The sequence below is a fragment of the Schistocerca piceifrons genome, chromosome 5, assembly GCF_021461385.2.
Source record: "Schistocerca piceifrons isolate TAMUIC-IGC-003096 chromosome 5, iqSchPice1.1, whole genome shotgun sequence".
NCBI classification, from domain to species: Eukaryota; Metazoa; Arthropoda; class Insecta; order Orthoptera; family Acrididae; genus Schistocerca; species Schistocerca piceifrons.
In genome coordinates this window covers 100,201,111-100,219,547 of record NC_060142.1, presented here as the reverse complement: position 1 = coordinate 100,219,547, position 18,437 = coordinate 100,201,111, and positions in this window count along the sequence as shown.

The window sequence follows — 18,437 nt, the reverse complement described above, 5'->3', positions numbered from 1 at the left end:
TTAGCTTCGTGAAATCCCACATTATATACGTCAGAAAATTAAATCAAGTATGCAGTGTATTCACACCTCTGGTATCTCCTTAATATGTGAGTGAGTATCTGCGCTTCTTCTTTCAGACACTACTTTATTACTGATAATTACATCACCTGCGGGAAACGTTAGGTAAGTATTAATATTATCTACGATGATATAAATAATCAAAGTGAACAGCAACTTCCTTGAGGAACAACCTAAAGTTACTTCCATTTCTGACGAATACTCTTCAGCCAACGCACCATGCTGTGTCCTCCCTACCAACAAATCCCCGATCCAGTCACATATTTTGCTTGATATCATACGACTGAGCTTTAGATGGTTTCAGCACTTCTGGGGTCATTCGGTCACCTAGTGCCAGTCTTTATATTTCACGATACATCGGCGACTTGGGCACCGATTGTGACGAAGTGATGATGAAGACAACACACACACCCAGGCCCGAGCGCAAAAATCCCCTAAGTGATGATGAGGACAACACACACACATCAAGTTCGGCGTGGAATAAAAGACCCCGACTCACACGGAAACCGAACCCGAGGCCCTGTGATCTGGAGCCTGCAGCGCTAACCACATGGCCACGACCCGCTATCAGCAGTGGAGGAATGGTTCGGCCATACTAACCGCTATGTCACGATGTGTTATTGTGTGGCATAGTCGTGTTGAACCTGTCGTGAAATTCTGTACAATAATATAGTAAAAAAATGCCTGATGAATGCTCAGACACACATGGCACAAATTGCGGACATGCAGCATATACAGCTTCCTCTATTCTGGTTGGATGTGAGGTCCGCCAGTTATGCAGAACACCGTTTTTCTCATTACCCAAACATGTTTCGGCACCACTGTGCCATCATCTGTGGGTTTTCGTTTTTATTTATTCTTTACATTTGGTGTGCATGAATTTTCTGGATGAATTGTGTGTTAATGACTACAGGTAGCTTGTCATGTTTTCGTGTGGCAAGCACTTCCATTCTCCACATAATGCTGAGGTGTTGTGATGCACTCGTAGCTATAACAAGCATTTTCCACAAATAACGTAGTAAAACACTTTTCACTTAATCAGAACAAACCACAATCACAATGTGTTCACGACCAATACAAGGAGCTGCAAATCAAAATATGGATATTCCTCTATTAATTTCTGTAAATGCCCTACATCGTACATTCGGTGTGGACAGGATAACAAATATTGTAACCTACAGGTGAATATATTACTGCTGAAATCCATCTGCTTATGGACTTGAACAGTCTGACGCATTAGATAGTCACTAACTATCCCTCGAGTGTCTACTTACTAACTATAAAGAACCAGTATTAAATGAGGAATCTAGGACTACACTACAGCCTACTATTACTCCAACATGGATCACGAAGGCAAGATCAGATTCATTATAGAGTTCAAGTTCTACCGGACAGGTGAGGCGTCACTGAAGCAGAAATTCTTGTAGAAAACCATACCAGAGGGTCGAATGAAGGAAATGAAGGAAAGCGTTCGCCTTCACGACGTGACCCTCTCGCCACATAAATCCATAGCTACTTTAGCGGTTTAAGGATTTTCGCATACAGAAGATACACAAATCACAGTGTTATAACAGGTTGCTTGTACAGAAAGCGTTTTTTTTTTCTTTTTTTTTCTCTGTGAAAGGAGGGACTTGATAAAACTCAGTAGTGAATGGTAGTTACAGTGTCTTAGTATTTTGCTCACTATTTTGTTGAGATAATGGTTTGAAAACTAATATGACTAGTATCTACTAATGCTTAAAATAACCAGCTCCGTGCAATATCCCTGAAGAGTCATGCAGCAGCACGATGCCGCCATGACGTCATTGTAATAAGGTATGAGGCGGTATGTGGTCAGCGCACAGCTATCCCGGCTGTTAGCTTGCCAGGCCGAGGAGCCTCTGCTTTCCACCTAGGCGACCCTTCATTTGGCGTCACGAGGCTCACTGTACTCTGTTCCAGTCATCACAGGAAGGAGAAACGCCTGGGAGTACCGGTAGCTGAACCAGGGGAAATACTGCTTTATGATTAATTATTAAACTGTGCCACAAACATTTAATTAATGTTAAATAACATTAGGAATAAATTGGTCTATGTAAATAAACCCGTAAACTAAGGAGAAAATGTCATAATTTAATACAAAAAATCTGATTTACTGTTCATATAAAGAATGGTCCAGAGAATTGTTTTTAAAAAATGTGTAAGTTGGCTGTCTAGGTTTTTATGTTGGTAACACCACGTAGCGCACTGAATGAAAAATCACTGTGCTGTGTGCAGTCTGTGGCTGGTTGGCATTGTTGGAATATTCGCTTGTGTAGTGTTCGGCAGTTGGATGTGAACAGCACGAAGCGTTGCGCAGTTGGAGGTGAGCCAACAGTAGTGGTGTGTGTGGAGAGAGAAATAACAGTTTTGAGAGGGCACTATAAGCGGACGATCTGGACGTGTGTCTGTCAGAAAAAGGAAATTTGTAAAGATGGATGTCATTTATATACGTTGACTTTTGAAGATTAGTAAGGTAAATACATTGTTCTCTATCAAAATCTTTCATTTGCTAAATATGCCTATCAGTAATTTGTGCCTTCAGTAGTTAGAAACTTTTATCTAACTGACAGTATTGGCGCTGGCTGTATTGCAGTAGTTCGAGTAACGAAGATTTTTGTGAGGTAAGTGGTTCATGAAAGGTATAGGTTATTGTTAGTCAGGGCCATTCTTTTGTAGGAATTATTGAAAATCAGATTGCGTTGATATAAAAATATTTTGTGTCAGTTTATGATGATCAGAATAAGTAAAGAGAGAAATGTCCGAGTACGTTAAGTTTTGCTGAGCTGTTTGAAAATCAAATAACGTGAGAGGTTTAACAGCACAGTCATTTATAATTTTTCTACGAGGACGTTTCAAATGGTTCAAATTTCTCTATGCACTATCATACTTAACATCTGATGTCATCAGTACCCTAGACTTAGAACTACTTGAACCTAACTAACCTACGGACTTCACATACTTTCATGCCCGAGGCAGGATTCGAACCTGCAACAGTAGCAGCAGCGCGGTTCCGGACTGAAGCGCCTAGAACCGCTCGGCCACAGCGGCCGGCAAATATTTTTACATCGAAATTCTGTGAAAATCGCTCCGTAAAGTAAGTCGAAGGCATTCGCCGTAATTAGTTTTGACTGTATAAAAGCAGTAGCCCCGCTCTTGTTTTCTATCTTTCTCTCTCTCTAACTCTCTCGTTTGTTATTAATTGCTGTCTCATAAAATGTACGTGTCGGTTTCGTACCTGTAACTTTTGGTTAAGTAATTACCTTAATTTAATTGTAACAGCCGTATTTGATCAAGAAACCTACTTTCCTCATCGACCAATGCCACATCTCAATTTACTATGCTGCATTTAAGAACTTTTTCTAGCTGCAGCGTAGGAGAATTGCCGACGAATTGATTGGACGGCACAGCCGAGCGCTTTTAGTTATCAGTCGGTATTTACTTCATCAAACTTTTCTTTCAGCCTCCCTGAGATCACTTCTACCGATGTTTCCTATCAGTATCCAGGCAACGTAATTATGCAAACTGCGTAATTTTCAGCGCGACCAGTGGCCTCTCACCAATGCCGTCGGTCAACGTTCTCGTCGGGCTGATGGGAACCTGACGTTGGATGACGGAATGCAAATCAATTAATAAGCAAATAAAACCCTTCAACACACCGTTTTACCCTTTCAGAAGCCTTACCACCAGCAGACGTGATTAAAAGTTTTAGAATATTGCTTACTAACTATTTAATAAACAGTAAATTTCTCCTGGTGTGAGGGGGGGGGGGTAGTTAAATTAATTACAATCAGTAAGGTTTAAAGCAGATGTCAAAAAATTAACATCTAATATTAAACTCAATATTTCAAATTAACTTCCCCATCTCCTAAAACTCGTAGTGTAATATTTTAATAATAGCAATATTATACCTCGTCTTCCGTATAGTAGTCAAAAACGCCGACCACTTCCGTCGGAGACCAGTCAGTTTAAAATACCGGACAGCAAATGCGACACTAGCGTCATATGTTCAGAAACACGCGATAGGTATTACTGATAATGAAAACGCGGCTATGGTTATGCAACAACAGCAGTTTACAACAATGAAATTGCGAAACCCATTACACGCCACCACAATATTGTGGTATCACTACGAAATAAAATCACGGATAACAAATATCACTAGATATTGTGTATGAAAAGGTGTTTTATTGTCATGCGGCCGCAATAGTATCATTTGTTTTCTGGAAGACTTGGAAGTTTGATCGCAATAAAACCGTATCGGTTTACTTGGTCGTCGAAAGTAATTTAAAATCTTACAAAAACTGTTACTCACTTATTCATGGTTTGAGATATGATGGCAAAAAATTCGAACGTGACAGAAAACAACGTTTCATGTAAACAGTTATGTTACGATCTGTAATCACATGGGCCTACTGAGTGATAATCGCCTTTTCAGGGACATAATAAGTTTGTATAACCAGTTATGCGTAATAGAACATCTTATAAATTTTGATACATTTGTTGTATCAAATGCGAGATTGAATAATACGATTTTACATACGTTTCAAAGACCAGACGTCGATGCAGTATCGTTCTTTCTGTTACTGTCTGTTTGTTACTAATTATATTTTACGATACCAATCAGTTTTGAAATGTGTTCTGACTTTTGTTTCAGTAGTGGTCAGAGACCAGTGTCAGTCTTTAGCTGGAACTTAATAACAGCATTTGTGACAGACGATCTACGACTTTGTTATTTCGGTTGCTGTCTATTTCTTTAGTGATTATATTTTTTCGTTATTATTCTGGCAGTAATCAGTTCTGTGTTGTGTTCTGACACTTCGTTAATGATGGTTAGAAGTAAACTTAATTTCTAGTTGAAATTTCGTGACAGCAGGTACGGCAGATGACAGGGATTTTGTATGGTTACATTTGCCTGTCGACGGTTTCATCACCAATGTTATTTGGTTATATTAAGAGGATATCTTTTATCTCTGGTTGTATTGTGATTGATCCGGTATCTTCGCGAATAATGTAAGTAAAGTTTTCGCTAAGGTGTTTATACTTTAGGTCAATTTGTTCATTCAGGATTAAATGTGGATATTATACAATGTAGGCTTTCGCTGGCGGTATTGTCTTCACTTAAAACTTCTGGGCTGATAGGTCGTGGTCTAAGTATAAAACTCTCCCCTGACGTTTCGTCTCCGACTGCGGGAGACATCCTCGGAGGTACAGCGGCGAACTGCGAAGAGAACTCGAGGAAGCGCTGATTATACAGGCAGTACAGATGGCGCCACTGTCGATCACGTGGCGTCGGCTATGAGATTGTCTCTGTTAATGTTAACATTCATGATTGAAAGTAATCGATCGTCATGCTTGCGGTGCAACGCAGACATCCAAATTTTATCCACTTTAACACCTTCGTCTTTCGCATTGGGAAAGTTTTAAGCAAGTATGGGGTGGAAACTATTCTCAGAACCACTAGGAAAATAAAAGAATATTTAAGATCGGCAAAAGATGCACGACACCCTTCGGCTACACCGGGGGAATATAAAATTCCTAGTTGTTATGGAGAGGTTTATATCGGTACCACAAAGAGAAGTGTGAACACCCGTCTTGTTGAACATAAGAGGAATTGCCGCCTTGGTCACACGGATAAATCGGCCGTAGTGGAACGTGTTAACCAGGAAGGTGATCATGATACAAAATTCAAGTAGAAGAGCGTTATATCAAAAACCTCGCATCATCATGAACGTTTGTATAGAGAGGCTATGAAGATTGATAAACACCGTAATAATTTTAACAGGAAAGACGAAGGTGTTAAACTGGATAAAGTTTGGATGTCAGCGTTGCACCGCAATCGTGACGATCGATTACTTTCATTCTTCAGTATTGGCATTACCAGAGAATCTCATAGCCGACACCACGTTATCGACAGGCGCCCTCTTTACTGCCTATACAGGGTGAAAAATATTTAAACCGACAAACTCTGGGAGGTTGTAGGGGACATCAAAACAAATATTTTTCCCTAATGTCATTTTTTCCTATGAGGATTATTTAAACCAGTGGAGACCCCATTAGTCTCTTTAGTTGTTAGAGGCCGTATTACCATCTTCAGCTGTAGACAACTGCTGTCCATCAGTGTAGTAGTGCACTGTCTCTGTTTACTAATGGAGCGATACACCTGGAGTGAGTACACTGATATCGTTGCTGCGTACTACGTAGCGCACCACAACGGACGAGCTGCACATCGGGTTTATCAACAACAATATCCTAATCGCCGTATCCCGCATCATACGACCTTTGCTGCTGTGTACCAGCGTCTGCGTGAGTCCGGGTCATTTAGCAAATTACCTGGACAAGGACGCCGTCACACGGTAAGAACGCTGCAATTCCAGGAAGCTGTCTTACAGCATGTGGAGCAGGATCCTTCAATCAGCACTCATGCAATTGCACGTAACTTGGGGACGAACCAGACGAATGTAAGAACAGTCCTTCGTGAGCAATTGTTACGTCCATTTCCCTTACAGCGTGTCCACAACCAGGAAACAGTTGATTATCCACCCAGAGCACAGTTTTCGCAGTGGTACCTGGAACAGTGTGAAATGCACCCTACATTTCCATCCTCTGTGTTGTTTACCGAAGAAGCAACGTTCGGTCGTGATGGAGTCTTCAACAGGCACAATTCGCATGTTTGGAGTGAGGATAACCCACATGCCACATTTACTAGCACTCATCAAGTGCGGTTATTTATTAATGTGTGGGTCAGTATTGTTGGGGACTGTTTAATTGGGCATATCTTCTACCTAGGCCATTAAAAGGCAGGCATTGTTACAATTTTCTTGCCAGTACATTGCCAGAATTTCTGGAAGACGTCTCGCTCCCTACAACACAATTCCAACATGACGGGGCGCCGGCACATTTCAGTGGTCGTGTGCGTCGATTTCTGGACCGACGATTCACAGAAACGTGGGTTGGCAGAGGTGGTCCTGTACCATAGCCTGCTCTATCCCCAGATATGTCCCCTCAGCACTTTTTTGTGTGGAGAGAGATGCGAAACCTTGTTTACGCAACTCCAGTAGCATCAGAAGAGGATCTGGTTTCCCGGATAGTAGCAGCAGCAGGAACAATTCAGTGTACTCCTGGGGTTTTTGCCCGTGTCAGACAGAATACGATCCGACGGTGTAACCTTTGTTTACGTGTCAATGGAGACATTTTTGAAAATCTACTGTAATTGAAATTGGGTTGTGTTATAGTGTCGTCTCATGGTCATAAATAAGTGGAAAAGTATTTGTTGGTTTATTTAATTTGCCGCCAGAGAAATCTTCCTCTACCGGTTTAAATACTCCTCATAGGAAAAAATGATATTAGCGAAAAATATTTGTTTCGATGTCCCCTACAATCTCCTAGAGTCTGTCGGTTTAAATACTTTTCACCCTGTATAATCAGCGCATCCTCGAGTTTTCTTCGCAGAACGCCGCTGTACCTCCGAGGATGTCTTTCGCAGTCGGAGACGAAACGTCAAGGGAGAGGTTTATACTTCGACTACAGCCTATCAGCCCGGACGTTTTAAGTAAATGTGGATAATTTCTTGTGTGTAATTATGTCTCAGTTTCCTGCAATAAGTTCATTACCATTGGTACTAATGATATTTATAAGGTGTTCTGCTATAGACAACTTGATAATGTCTGTACAGCTAAAATAGAACTATAGTACAAATAAAAGTTATACTCATAGCAGCGTAACTGGTTATACAAATTTACTAAGTCCTTGAAATTATCTTACGATTCGACTACACTGATTGCCAGACAGAAAGTCAGCTTCAGTCCTCGATTAGAATGACATTACTTCGTTATTAACTCTGATATGGTAGCAGCCAATGCTCGTAAATAGTAACAACTAAGTCGTACCAAAAGCAATAGTGAAGGTAGTATACTGAAGCAGTTATCTATCTTCCCTGCCGAAACTTTAATAATTATTTTTGTTTTCCTCATGATAGAAATCATAGCCGGCCAATGTAGCCGAGCGGTTCTAGGCGCTTCAGTCTGGAATCTCGCGACCGCTACGGTCGCAGGCTCGAATCCTGCCTCGGGCACGGATGTGTGTGATGTCCTTAGGTTAGTTAGGTTTAAGCAGTTCTATGTTCTAGTGGACTGATGACCTCAGGCGTTAAGTCCCATAGTGCTCAGAGCCATTTGAACCATAGAAATCATAAAATATTATGTGTTCGAACCTTCAGGTTTGTCGAAAGCTGTTGACAATTAAATTCAATGTAAAGCAAAAAGGTCCCTATGACACAAGACACGTTAGTGTGTGTGTGTGTGTGTGTGTGTGTGTGTGTGTGTGTGTGTGTGTGTGTTGGGGCTTATGGGCGCTCAAAGACACGTAAATACATAAAGCGATAACGTTAGCGTATCATGAAATCATCATGAATTTTAGCTACGCTATGGTTCTCTGCTAGAGACCTACACAGAGAAGTGAGCAAACAGATGGACCTTTGATGTCCTTTGGCTGGGCTCTCTTGGGTGATTAAAGGCAGAGCGGATATTGCTCTGCTAGGACGCTTCTGCTGCGTCAAAGAGTCCTCTGGTGAAGTAGAGCTAACACCATTAACGCGTCAGGCGCTGTCGTACCGAAATTACTGCCTACTGCTAACAACTTTCTCCAGCTGGAAAAATGAAGAAAGACATCTGTTCTTAGCGGGGGTCATACCAGAGGCACGAAAATTGAAAAGAAGGCAAGACAAGGCGTATTTTGTCGAATGAGTCTTTGTTGTCGCGCAGTGGCATATAATTCTTCTAGCAAGAATCAGTCTAATCACATATGAACTACAAGATAGACACGAAGCCCACACCCACCACAGTAGAACAGGTTCATATGCCAACTAGCTCTGCGGATGACGAAGAGAATGATGAAATGTATGATGAGATAAAAGTAATTATTCAGATAGTTAAGGGAGACGAAACTTTCATTGTGACGGGTCACTGGAATTCGATAGCAGGAAAAGGAAGAGAAGGAAATCTCGTAGGTAAATATGGAATGGGGTACGAAATAAAAGAGGAAGCCGCCTGGTAGAATTCTGCACATAGCATAACATAATCATAGTTAACGCTTGGTTAAAGAATCGTGATAGAAGGTTGCTTACATGGAAGAAGCCTGGAGGTTTCAGATAGATTATTTAATGGGTTGCTTTGAGCGATGTAATAGTGACGGCAGCAGAGGATCAAGTAGGTAAAAAGACGAGGGTTAGTAGAAATCTTTGGGTAACAGAAGAAATATTTAATTTAACTGATGAAAGGAGAAAATAATATAAAATGCAGTTAATGAAGACAGAGATTTAGGTACCATGTTTTAAACTGTAAGACATTTCCGGGGTCAGATGTGGACCCTGACCGCAACATATGCGTTATGAACTGTAGATTAAAACTGAAGAAACTGCAAAAAGGTTGGAATTTAAAGAGGTGGGACCTGGATAAACTGACAGAACCAGAGGTTTTAGAGAGATGCAGAGAGAGCATAAGGGAACGATTGACAAGAATGGGGGAAAGAAATACAGTAGAAGAAGAATGGGTAGCTCTGAGCGATGAAATAGTGACGGCAGCAGAGGATCAAGTAGGTAAAAAGACGAGGGCTAGTATAAATCTTTGGGTAACAGAAGAAATATTGAATTTAACTGATGAAAGGAGAAAATATAAAAATGCAGTAAATGAAGCTGGCAAAAAGGAACATAAACGTCTCAAAAATTAGATCAACAGCAAGTGCAAAATGGCTAAGCAGGTATGGCTAGAAGACAAATGTAAGGATATAGAGGCGTATCTCGCTAGGGGTAAGGTAGATACTCCCTACAGGAAAATTAAAGAGCCCTTTGGAAGAAAGAGAACCACTTGTATGAATATCAAGAGTTCAGTTGGAAACCCAGTTCTAAGCAAAGAAGGGAAACTGAAAAGTGGAGAAGTATATAGAGGGACAGTACAAGGGAGATGTACTTGAGGACAAAGTTATGGAAATGGAAGACGATGTAGATGATGATGAAATCGGAGATATAATACTGCGTGAAGAGTTTGACAGAGCACTGAAAGACCTAAGTAGAAACAAGGCCCCAGGAGTAGACAACATTCCATTAGAACTACTGACGGCCTTGGAAGAGCCAGTCCTGACAAAACTTTACCATCTGGTGAGCAAGATGTATGAGGCAGGGGAAATACCCTCAGACTTCAAAAAGAATATAATAATTCCAATCCCAAAGAAAGCAGGAGTTTACAGATGTGAAAATTACCGAACTATCAGTTTAAAATGTCACTGCTGCAAAATACTAACGGGAATTCTTTACAGAGGAATGGAAAAACTGGTAGAAGCCGATCTCGGGAATGATCAGTTTCGATTCCGTAGAAGTATTGGAACACGTGAGGCAATACTGACCCTACGACATATCTTAGATTAAGGAAAGGCAAACCTACGTTTCTAGCATTTATAGACTTAGAGGAAGCTTTTGAAAATGCTGACAGGAATACTCTCTTTCAAATTCTGAAGGTGGCAGGAGTAAAATACAGGGAGCGAAAGGCTATTTACAATTTGTACAGAGACCAGATGGCAGTTATAAGAGTCGAGGGGCATGAAAGGGAGGCAGTGGTTGGGAAGGGAGGGTGACAGGGTTGTAGCCTATCCCTGATGTTATTCAATGTGTTTATTGAGCAAGCAGTAAAGGAAACAAAAGAAAAATTCGGAGAAGAAATAAAAACTTTGAGTTTCACCTATGACATTGTAATTCTGTCGGAGACAGCAAAGGACTTGGACGAGAAGTTGAACGGAATGGACAGTGTCTTGAAAGGAGGATATAAGATGAACGTCAACAAAAGCAAACCTTGGAGAATGGAATGTAGTCGAATTAAGTCAGGTGACGCTGAGGGAATTAGATTAGGTAATGAGACAATTAAAGTAGTATGCCTGACTCACTATGTCCTGCAATAGATTTTGATCTCAACTTTGGCCCACATGCGAAGTTTGTTGTACGGATATGTCATAGTCGAAACTACTCCGTGGGCGGTTGGTTGGCTATCTGAAAATGCACATGAAACTCGAAATAAGGATGTCCGACGTCACTGAGAAGATTTTACATGGAAATATTCCGGTGAGATTTGGATGCATGCCGCATTCTATCAGCTTCCAGCACCTTCTGATCCATTCATCTCGACAGACCACAAAATGACAATTGAAGATAAGCACCTGCCACATAAGGCGAGAGATATGTTTCTCAAAGCATCTCACAGGGGACAACATGATGCAGACACTTGTGAATGAATTAATGGTACAAGCGAATACTGTGACTGTAATTACTTGTAAAAAATGTAAAAGATGGAATAAATCATTTCAGCACGGCTATTTCGACTGACAATTTGTTGTCAGCGACCTCACAATACTCTGTACCCGAAGTTTTACACGAATCCACTGTGTGTATAATTTTTGATCTGCCAGATTGGATCCTAATTTGGAATTTTGTTGTTCCGACGTCGTATTTCCAATTAATAATTCAAAGAACATAGTTTTGTAGTGTTTTATATCCATCTTTATATATTTCCAGGTTTTGAAGCGATGTGGTCCACTGTGCGTGGGTACGTATCGTCAACAGTAGTCAGTGTGTACCGTGTGGCCGAGCGGTTCTAGGCACTTCAGTCTGGAACCAAGCGACAGCTACGGTCGCAAGTTCTAATCCTGCCTCGGGCATGGATGTGCGTGATGTCCTTAGGTTTAAGTAGTTCTAAGTTCTAGGGGACTGATGACCTCAGATGTTAAATCCCATAGTGCTCAGAGTCATTTTAAGCATTTGAGTCAGTGTGTATCACTTCCTCACGATACTTAAGTAGTTCCTTTCTAATCCATGAAAATGTACTGTGTCAGCAATGACGATTAGGGTCTGCCTGTTAGACCTTTTTGAATCCACTCATTCTGATGAGACGGTGTGTGGTTCTCTGTTCGGAATGGACCAGACGTCCACCACGTTGGCCGTACGCGGTTTGCTAGTGGGACATCTTCCATTATGTGTAGTTCCCTGTGAGTATTTCGAGTCCCATCAACAAAAAAGGACCATTGTCAAGAATGATACAAAAATAGCACACCACTTTGCAATTTTTGTTAATATTATAAGGAGAAATGTTTTGAATGTCATTGACATGAAGCTACTGATAGGGCGAACTGTGGTGATATGGTCCTACTCAAGTCTGGATTTATCGTTAAGTAGGATGCGAGTGGGAGGCCTAGGCCAAGTTCCGGGGGATCGAGCAATGCAGGCTCCGACAGAGATAGCGAGTGGCGGACCTCCTAACAGGCAACTCTCTCAACCCAAGGTACGGGGTACAACATCACGGTTGGGTGCGGAACATCGGAAACCAATGTCGGCCCTGCAGTGATCATATATGCCCACGTCTCTTGTCTACCCAAACCTTAACTCAGAATAATGTATAGAATAGGATATACCAAAATTATGGTCACTAGGCAATCAAACCAACAACCGGGGCACAATTCTCAATAATGATTGGTTAATTCTCAGACCTGTTCCGACCAAATATATATATAAACAGTAGGTATGTACATAAAACTAGGAAAATGTAATCAACCAAGCAAAAAGCCCAGAATACTACAGCTGATGGCCGTAAGCTACCAGGTAAACCTGCTGCGGGTAAGACTATTAAATGCCCAGAATTATTTTATCATTTAAATATTAACAGACATAGATGAAGGACTACAAGGAAATCGTTGAAGCAGCAAGTATCAGGTGTTACTAACCACAGTAATACTTAGTCGCCAGACTTACTGCAACCAAGCATATACATACATTAAAAATAAGGGAATAACTAGAACTATGTTATCTTGCTGACAACGCTAATAATCGGTCGCCAGACCTGCTGCGACTCATCATGTACATACATAAAAGGGGCTTCAATCGCTACATAGATACATCTATTTTAAAAAAACTAAGACTGTGTACTCACCCAAGTCACAAGAACGGAGAACAACTACTAGTGGCTGTAAAACATTTGGTAATAACAATATTTTCAACTGTACGCTGATTGAACACCCAACAGTGCTCTGTCGAAAGGCTCTTCTTGTGGCTTGCTGCTAAACAAATTTTGATTCAACGGTGCACGTTAATAACAACAGGAAATATCAACGGCACTCTGTCGAAAGGTAGTAATCTCGCGAAGTTATTAACAATCAAGAGCAGCGATTTATTTGGTTATAACAGAAATTTCAACTGTAAGCTCATTGAGCACTCAACGGAGTTTTGCCGAAAGGCTCTTCTTCTTGCTTGCGGTTAAAAAAATTGTCATTCAACGACGCACGTTGACAACAACTGAAAAATTTGAGGAACACTTCAAGGAAACCACTACGCGAATACGCAAGATGGGAACTTGCAGATCAAGTTGACGATGTACCCTTTAACGGTGAACACAGACACGCAACCACAGGCAGCTTCAAACTGTCAAACGTTGACCGTCGCTCTACCAGGAGGCAACCTCGCCGGAGCAACCTTGCGGGCAGCAAAATAAGTACACTAGTGGCCATTAAAATTGCTACACTAAGAAGAAATGCAGATGAGAAACGGGTATTCATTGGACACACATATTATACTAGAACTGACATGTGATTACATTTTGACGCAATTTGGGTGCATAAATCCTGGGAAATCAGTACCCAGAACAACCAACTCTCGCCGTAATAACGGCCTTGATTCGCCAGGGCATTGAGTGAAACAGAGCATGGATGGCCTGTACAGGTACAGCTCTCCATGCAGCTTCAACACGATACCACAGTTCATCAAGAGTATCAACTGGCGTATTATGACGAGACTGTTGCTCGGCCACCATTGACCAGATGTTTTCAATTGGTGAGAGATCTGGAAAATGTGCTGGCCAGGGCAGCAGTCGAACATTTTCTGTATCCAGAAAGGCCCTTAAAGGACCTGCAACATGCGGTCGTGCGTTATCCTGCTGAAAGGTACAGTTTCGCATGGATCGAATGAAGGGTAGAGCCACGGGTCGTAACACATCTGAAATGTAACGTCCACTGTACAAGGTGCCGTCAGTGTGAACAAGAGGTGACCGAGACGTGTAACCAATGGCACCCTATACATTCACGCCCGGTGATACGCCAGTATGGCGATGACGAATACATGATTCCAATGTGCGTTCACCGCGATGACGCCAAACACGTATGCCACCATCATGATGCTGTAAACAGAACCTGGATTCATCCGAAAAAATGACGTATTGCCATTCATGCACCCAGGTTCGTCGTTGAGTACACCAACGCAGGCGCTCCTGTCTATGATGCAGCGTCAGGGGTAACCGCAGGCACGGTCTCCGAGCTGACAGTCCATGCTGTTGCAAACGTCGTCGAACTGTTCGTGCAGATGGTTCTTGTCTTGCAAACATCCCCATTTCTTGACTCATGGATCGAGCCGTGTTTGCACGACCCGTTACAGCCATGCGGTTGAGATGCCTGTCATCTCGACTGCCACTGACAAGGGGGCGTTGAGATCCAGCACGGCGTTCCTTATTACCGTCCTGAACCCACCGATTCCACAGTCTGCTAACAGTGAGTGGATCTCGACCAACGCGAGCAGAAATGTCGTGATACGATAAACCGCAATCGCGATAGGCTACAATCCGACCTATATCAAAGTTGGAAACGTGATGGTACGCATTTCTCCTCCTTACACGAGGCATCACAACACCGTTTCACCAGGCAACGCCGGTCACCTGCTGTTTGTGTATGGGAAATCGGTTGGAAACTTTGCTCGTGTCAGCACGTTGTAGGTGTCGCCACTGGCGCCAACATTGTGTGAATGCTCTGAAAAGCTAATCATTTTCATATCACAGCATCTGCTTTCTGTCGGTTAAATTTCGCGTCTGTAGTACGTCATTTTCGTGGTGTAGCAATTTTAATGGTCAGTAGTGTAGAAGAGAACCGGTACATACTAGCAAGCAAGAGTATAGTCCGAGTGAGGCAGCTTCGAATACCAACGGCTACAGATTCACAGACCAACGGCCACAGTTTAAACCACCACGTCCACCTTTTTTTAAGAGGGGGGTGGGGGGGTGGCACAATCCATAAGGAAAGAGCAATCTTACCACAAGAAGCGAGGAACTCGATAATACAAACGGCAGAATATCATTGTCTCCAGGCACATCGCCTCACCGCCCTTCTGGAGGAGTCGCAACCAAAAACTGCGACTAGGAGTGACTTCCCACCTCGAACACCTCACCGTACGAAATGATCTTGCTCGCGAAACGCAGCCGTCCACGTGGGCCACCCGCCACAAACTCCCCGTACCCTAGTATGTCTTCTCTGTCCGAAAGTCTCCAGCGATCGCACCCTGCGCACCGTGACCCCCTCTGTCGATGCCCCAGGAGAAGGACAGCATGGCTCATGTGGAAAGGATAAAACACGTTGGAATGTGTTATTCTTAGAACATTCATTTAACTGGTCCGATTCCCACATTCGAGGTCCATCGAAGTAACCTGTGGGCTATGGATTACTGCTGTTGAAATGTTGCTCGCATTTCTTTCATGACCTGATGTTCTTCTTCTTTGATGTATTTTATTCTTTACATTTCCAGGTTCTTGAAATCTTTTTTAAGGTCTGATGGAATTACATTATCCTGGAGACACATGAGTCAAGTTTATCTTCGATAGTTCAGGTATACATACCGACGTCGCAAGCTGAAGAAGAACAGATAGAGAAAGTGTATGAGGATATTGAACGGGTAATGCAGTATGTAAAGGGGGACGAAAATCTAATAGTCATGGGCGATTGGAATGCAGTTGTAGGGGAAGGAGTAGAAGAAAAGGTTACAAGAGAATATGGGCTTGGGACAAGGAATGAAAGAGGAGAAAGACTAATTGAGTTCTGTAACAAGTTTCAGCTAGTAATAGCGAATACCCTGTTCAAGAATCACAAGAGGAGGAGGTATACTTGGAAAAGGCCGAGAGAAACTTGAAGATTTCAATTAGATTACATCATGGTCTGACAGAGATTCCGAAATCAGATACTGGATTGTAAGGCGTACCCAGGAGCAGATATAGACTCCGATCACAATATAATAGTGATGAAGACTAGGCTGAAGTTCAAGACATTAGTCAGGAAGAATCAATACGCAAAGAAGAGGGATATGGAAGTACTAAGGAATGACGAGATACGCTTGAAGTTCTCTAACGCTATAGATACAGCACTAAGGAATAGCGCAGTAGGCAGTACAGTTGAAGAGGAATGGACGTCTCTAAAATGGGCCATCATGGAAGTTGGGAAGGAAACCATAGGTACAAAGAAGGTAGCTGCGAAGAAACCATGTGTAATAGAAGATATACTTCAGTTGATTGATGAAACTGAGGAAGTACAAATATGTTCCGGGAAAATCAGGAATACAGAAATACAAGTCGCTGAGGAATGAAATAAATAGGAAGTGCAGGAAGCTAAGACAGAATGGCTGCAGGAAAAATGTGAAGACATCGAAAAAGATATGATTATCGGAAGGACAGACGCAGCATACAGGAAAGTCAAAACAACCTTTGGTGACATTAAAAGCAACGATGGTAACATTAAGAGTGCAACGGGAATTCCACTGTTAAATGCAGAGGAGAGAGCAGATAGGTGGAAAGAATACATTGAAAGCCGCTATGAGGGTGAAGATTTGTCTGATGTGATAGAAGAAGAAGCAGGAGTCGATTTAGAAGAGATAGGGGATCCAGTATTAGAATCGGAATTTAAAAGAGCTTTGGAGGACTTACGGTCAAATAAGGCAGAAGGTATAGATAACATTCCATCAGAATTTCTAAAATCGTTGGGGGGAAGAGGTAACAAAACGACTATTCACGTTGGTGTGTAGAATATATGAGTCTGGCGATATACCATCTGACTTTCGGAAAAGCATCATCCACACAATTCCGAAGACGGCAAGAGCTGACAAGTGCGAGAATTATCGCATACAGAAGAATGGAAAAGAAAATTGAGACTGCGCTAGGTGACGATCAGTTTGGCTTTAGGAAAAGTAAAGGGACGAGAGAGGCAATTCTGACGTTACGGCTAATACTGGAAGCAAGGCTAAAGAAAAATCAAGACACTTTCATAGGATTTGTCGACCTGGAAAAAGCGTTCGGCAATATAAAATGGTGCAAGCTGTTCGAGATTCTGAAAAAAAGTCGGGGTAAGCTATAGGGAGAGACGGGTCATATACAATATGTACAACAACCAAGAGGGAATAATATGAGTGGACGATCAAGAACGAAGCGCTCTTATTAAGAATGGTGTAAGACAAGGCTGTAGCCTTTCGCCCCTACTCTTCAATCCGTACATCGAGGAAGCAATGATGGAAATAAAATAAAGGTTCAGGAGTGGAATTAGGATACAAGGTGAAAGGATATCAATGATACGATTCACTGATGACATTGCTATCCTGAGCGAAAGTGAAGAAGAATTAAATGATCTGCTGAACGGAATGATCAGTCTAATGAGTACACAGTATGGTTTGAGAGTAAATCGGAGAAAGACGAAGGTAATGAGAAGTAGTAGAAATAAGAATAGCGAGAAACTTAACATCAGGATTGATGGTCAAGAGGTCAATGAAGTTAATGAATTGTGCTAGGCAGTAAAATAACCAATGACGGACGGAGCAAGGAGGACATCAAAAGCAGACTCGCTATGGCAAAAAAGGCATTTCTGGCTAAGAGAAGTCTACTAACATCAAATACCGGCCTTAATTTGAGGAAGAAATTTCTGAGGATGTATGTCTGGAATACAGCATTGTATGGTAGTGAAACATGGACTGTGCGAAAACCGGAACAGAGGAGAATTTGAGATGTGGTGATGTAGACGAATGTTGAAAATTAGGTGGACTGATAAGGTAAGGAATGAGGAGGTTCTACGCAGAATCGGAGAGGAAAGGAATATGTGGAAAAAACTGATACGGAGAAGGGACAGGATGATAGGACATCTGCTAAGACATGAGGGAATGACTTCCACAATACTAGAGGGAGCGGTAGAGGGCATAAACTGTAGAGGAAGACAGAGATTGGGATACGTCAAGCAAATAATTGAGGACGTAGGTTGCAAGTGCTACGCTGAGATGAAGAAGTTAGCACAGGAAAGGAATTTGTGGCGGGCCGCATCAAACCAGTCAGTAGACTGATGACCAAAAAAAAAGACTCCTTTAGCTATACGTCTTAACATTGCTGTTCATTTTTATACATCGTAATTACGTAGTCAATAAAATTTTTTAATTCATCATCAGTCCTTATACCATCTGTCAGTAAGACGTATCATGTGATTTTTCCCATACGTGCTTTACGTCAGATATGCACCCACTGTCTGATGGAAGTGAAAATGTCAGT